This window comes from Pseudophryne corroboree, chromosome 4 (assembly GCF_028390025.1).
Source record: "Pseudophryne corroboree isolate aPseCor3 chromosome 4, aPseCor3.hap2, whole genome shotgun sequence".
Taxonomy (NCBI): Eukaryota; Metazoa; Chordata; class Amphibia; order Anura; family Myobatrachidae; genus Pseudophryne; species Pseudophryne corroboree.
Window position 1 is genome coordinate 451173614 of NC_086447.1, and position 5673 is coordinate 451179286.

Sequence of the window (5673 nt, forward strand, 5' to 3'; positions counted from 1 at the left end):
GTGGTACTGAAGCCAGAAGGCTAGGTGAGACCTATTCTAAATCTAAAAAATTTTTGAACACTTACAAAGGTTCAAATCAAGATGGAGTCACTCAGAGCAGTGATAACGAACCAGGAAGAAGGGGACTATATAGTGTCCCGGGACATCAGGGATGCTTACCTCCATGTCCCAAATTTGCCCTTCTCACTAAGGGTACCTCAGGTTCGTGGTATAGAACTGTCACTGTCAGTTTCAGACGCTGCCGTTTGGATTGTCCACGGCACCCCGGGTCTTTACCAAGGTAATGGCCGAAATGATGATTCTTCTTCGAAGAAAAGGCGTCTTAATTACCCCTTACTTGGACGATCTCCTGATAAGGGCAAAGTCCAGGGAACAGTTGGAGGTCGGAGTAGCACTATCTCGGATACTGCTACAACAGCACGGATGGATTCTAAATATTCCAAAATCGCAGCTGATCCTGACGACACGTCTGCTGTGCCTAGGGATGATTCTGGACACAGTCCAGAAAAAGGTGTTTCTCCCGGAAGAGAAAGCCAGGGAGTTATCCGAGCTAGTCAAGAACCTCCTAAAACCAGGAAAAGTGTCAGTGCATCATTGCACAAGGGTCCTGGTAAAAATGGTGGCTTCCTACGAAGCAATTCCATTCGGCAGATTTCACGCAAGAACTTTTCAGTGGGATCTGCTGGACAAATGGTCCGGATCGCATCTTCAGATGCATCAGCGGATAACCCTATATCCAAGGACAAGGGTGTCTCTCCTGTGGTGGTTACAGAGTGCTCATCTTCTAGACGGCCGCAGATTCGGCATTCAGGATTGGATGCTGGTGACCACGGAGGCCAGCCCGAGAGGCTGGGGAGCAGTCACACAAGGAAAAAATCTCCAGGGAGTGTGATCAAGTCTGGAGACTTTTCTCCACATAAATATACTGGAGCTAAGGGTAAATTTATAATGCTCTAAGCTTAGCAAGACCTCTGCTTCAAGGTCAGCCGGTATTGATCCAGTGGGAAAAACATCACGGCAGTCGCCCACGTAAACAGACAGGGCGGCACAAGAAGCAGGAGGGCAATGGCAAAAACTGCAAGGACTTTTCGCTGGGTGGAAAATCATGTGATAGCACTGTCAGCAGTGTTTCATTCCGGGAGTGGAAACTGGGAAGCAGACTTCCTCAGCAGGCACGACCTCCACCCGGGAGAGTGGAAACTTCATCGGGAAGTTTTTCCACATGATTGTGAACCGTTGGGAAATACCAAAGGTGGACATGATGGCGTCCCGTCTGAACAAAAAACGGGACAGGTATTGCGCCAGGTCAAGAGACCCTCAGGCAATAGCTGTGGACGTTCTGGTAACACCGTGGGTGTACCAGTCGGTGTATGTGTTCCCTCCTCTGCTTCTCATACCTAAGGTACTGAAAATTATAAGACGTAGAGGAGTAAGAACTATACTCATGGCTCCGGATTGGCCAAGAAGGACTTGGTACCCGGAACTTCAAGAGATGCTCACAGAGGACTTATGGCCTCTGCCGCTAAGAAGGGACTTGCTTCAGCAAGTACCATGTCTGTTCCAAGACTTACCGCAGCTGCGTTTGACGGCATGGCGGTGGAACGCCGGATCCTAAGGGAAAAAGGCATTCCGGAAGAGGTCATTCCTACCCTGGTCAAAGCCAGGAAGGAGGTGACCGCACAACATTATCACCACATGTGGCGAAAATATGTTGCGTGGTGTGAGGCCAGGAAGGCCCCACGAAGAAATTTCAACTCGGTCGATTCCTGCATTTCCTGCAAACAGGAGTGTCTATGGGCCTCAAATTGGGGCCCATTAAGGTTCAAATTTCGGCCCTGTCGATTTTCTTCCAGAAAGAATTGGCTTCAGTTCCTGAAGTCCAGAAGTTTGTCAAGGGAGTATTGCATATACAACCCCCTTTTGTGCCTCCAGTGGCACTGTGGGATCTCAACGTAGTTCTGGGATTCCTCAAATCACATTGGTTTAAAACCAGTCAAATCTGTGGATTTGAAGCATCTCACATGAAAAGTGACCATGCTCTTGGCTCTGGCCTGGGCCAGGCGAGTGTCAAATTGGTGGGTTTTTTTCTCAAAAAAGCCCATATCTATTTGTCCATTCGGACAGGGCAGAGCTGCGGACTCGTCCCCAGTTCTCTCCCTAAGGTGGTGTCAGTGTTTCACCTGAACCAGCTTATTGTGGTGCCTTGCGCCTACTAGGGACTTGGAGGACTCCAAGTTGCTGGATGTTGTCAGGGCCCTGAAAGTATAGGTTCCAGGACGGCTGGAGTCAGGAAAACTGACTTGCTGTTATCCTGTATGCACCCAACAAACTGGGTGCTCTTGCTTCTAAGCAGACTATTGCTAGTTGGATGTGTAATACAATTCAGCTTGCACATTCTGTGGCAGGCCTGCCACAGCCAAAATATGTAAATGCCCATTCCACAAGGAAGGTGGGCTCATCTTGGGCGGCTGCCCGAGGGGTCTCGGCTTTACAACTTTGCCGAGCGGCTATTTAGTCAGGGGCAAACACGTTTGTAAAATCCTACAAATTTGATACCCTGGCTAAGGAGGACCTGGAGTTCTCTCATTCGGTGCTGCAGAGTCATCCGCACTCTCCCGCCCGTTTGGGAGCTTTGGTATAATCCCCATGGTCCTTTCAGGAACCCCAGCATCCACTAGGACGATAGAGAAAATAAGAATTTACTTACCGATAATTCTATTTCTCGGAGTCCGTAGTGGATGCTGGGCGCCCATCCCAAGTGCGGATTATCTGCATTACTTGTACATAGTTACAAAAATCGGGTTATTATTGTTGTGAGCCATCTTTTCAGAGGCTCCGCTGTTATCATACTGTTAACTGGGTTCAGATCACAGGTTGTACAGTGTGGTTGGTGTGGCTGGTATGAGTCTTACCCGGGATTCAAAATCCTTCCTTATTGTGTACGCTCGTCCGGGCACGGTGTCCTGGCTGAGGCTTGGAGGAGGGTCATAGGGGGAGGAGCCAGTGCACACCACCTGATCCTAAGGCTTTACTTTTTGTGCCCTGTCTCCTGCGGAGCCGCTATTCCCCATGGTCCTTTCAGGAACCCCAGCATCCACTACGGACTCCGAGAAATAGAATTATCGGTAAGTAAATTCTTATTTTCATTGCCTCAATCATACAGTGAATGGCCTTAGTGGGCATCAGGTTTGACTCATCGTCGTCGACACTGGTGTCAGTATCAGTGTCGACATCTGGGTCTGCTTGAGGTAGCGGGCGTTTTAGAGCCCCTGACGACCCATGCGACGCCTGGGCAGGCACGAGCTGAGAAGTCGGCTGTCCCACATTTGGCATGTCGTCGATTTTCTTATATAAGGAGTCTATACGTGCACTTATTACTTTCCATAAGCCCATCCACTCAGGTGTCTGCCCCGCAGGGGGTGACATCCCTTCTAAAGGCATCTGCTCCGCCTCCACATCATTATCCTCATCAAACATGTCGACACAGCCGTACCGACACACCGCACACACACAAGGAATGCTCCGAATGAGGACAGGACCCACAAAAGCCCTTTGGGGGGACAGAGTGAGAGTATGCCAGCACACACCAGAGCGCTATATAATGCAGGGACTAACTGAGTTATGTCCCCTATAGCTGCTTTTTATATTATATATGTATTGCGCCCAATTTTAGTGCCCCCCCTCTCTGTTTTTACCCTGTTCTGAAGTGTAGATTGCAGGGGAGAGCCAGGGAGCTTCCTTCCAGCGGATCTGTGAAGGAGAAATGGCGCCAGTGTGTCTGAGGGAGATAGCTCCGCCCCTTTTCCGCGGCCTATTCTCCCGCTTTTTTCTGGATTCTGGCAGGGGAATTTACCACATATATAGCCTCTAGGGCTATATATTGTGGTATTTTTGCCAGCCAAGGTGTTTTTATTGCAGCTCAGGGCGCCCCCCCCAAGCGCCCTGCACCCTCAGTGACCGGAGTGTGAAGTGTGCATGAGGAGCAATGGCGCACAGCTGCAGTGCTGTGCGCTACCTTGGTGAAGACTGATGTCTTCTGCCGCCGTTTTTCCGGACCTCTTCTTGCTTCTGGCTCTGTAAGGGGGACGGCGGCGCGGCTCCGGGACCGAACACCAAGGACTGGGCCTGCGGTCGATCCCTCTGGAGCTAATGGTGTCCAGTAGCCTAAGAAGCCCAATCCGGCTGCAAGCAGGCGAGTTCGCTTCTTCTCCCCTTAGTCCCTCGCTGCAGTGAGCCTGTTGCCAGCAGGTCTCACTGAAAATAAAAAACCTAAAACTATACTTTCTTTCTAAGGGCTCAGGAGAGCCCCTAGTGTGCATCCAACCTCGGCCGGGCACGAAATCTAACTGAGGCTTGGAGGAGTGTCATGGTGGGAGGAGCCAGTGCACACCAGGTAGTCCTAAATCTTTCTAGAGTGCCCAGCCTCCTTCGGAGCCCGCTATTCCCATGGTCCTTACGGAGTTCCCAGCATCCACTAGGACGTTAGAGAAATAAAATGCAGGTGCACACTCTAAGCACTTTTCAGGGGATGCATTTAAAATTCCCAGCTGTCGGGATCCCTCCGTTCAGGATACCAATGCCAGAATCCTGACAGCCGACATTATACTGGCGGACGGAATCCAAACATCAGCCCGGAATTCCCACCCGGTTGGTGGGTCTACGCAGAGGCGTAGCGTGGAGACATGACACCCGGAGCAAGGTCATCTCACGGCACCCCCACCCACCACCACACACATATACCAGTACATACATACATACATACATAGATTCACACACATTTAGGCACAGACATACATAAAACACACAAATACAGTATACACACACACATAAACACACAAATATACACACAGACATACATAAACACACACATATACAAAGATATATATATATATATATATATATATATATATATACACATAAACTCACACATACATTGTGGCAGGAGAGGTACTTTGCCACCTGTAAGCTACACACAGGGTCCTGGGGGTGGATGGGAAGTGTGGATGGACCGGGTTCCCATCCATTTGGCCCAGACCGAGTCTTATAGGCTTCTTAGCTCAAGAAGCTGCTTCATCAGCCAGCACCTGGGTGCTGGGTTTAAAGCAGAGTTTCACCCATGAGTCAGGGCTCTTGAAGGCAGTTAGTGTCCAGGTGATAGGCCTGCTAGGGACAGTGGGATCCGGAGGGCTGGGCACTAGTGTCAGGATGCCGTGACCTGAAGGGTTCCTTATTTAGTAAGAGGGAGTGAGGCAGGGCCTATAGTTTATTCTAAAGATAGTGATCTTTGTTTTATGTATATCTTTGTTTTTGAGCTACCTGAATAAAAGGTATTTGTTGTTTTTGCACAAGCCTGGAGTCGGTCGTTGGTGGAATTTTTGTAGCAGAGCACATTCTAGCAAGACTCCTGTTACAACATGTATACACCAGTGCCGTAACTAGGCATTTTAGCGCTGTGTGCAAGAAACGACAGTGGCGCCCCCCCCCCCCCATGCAAGATGAAAAATGTATAGGGGCGTGGCTTCACGGGGAAGGGGCGTGGCCACAAAATAATAGCAATTCATACTACGGTGCACAGTAGTCTACATTATTCAAATTACGCTGCACAGTAGCGCCACTACACCAGGTAGAGCCCCTTTTATACATTACAGCAGACAGCTTCCCCCTTTTTACACA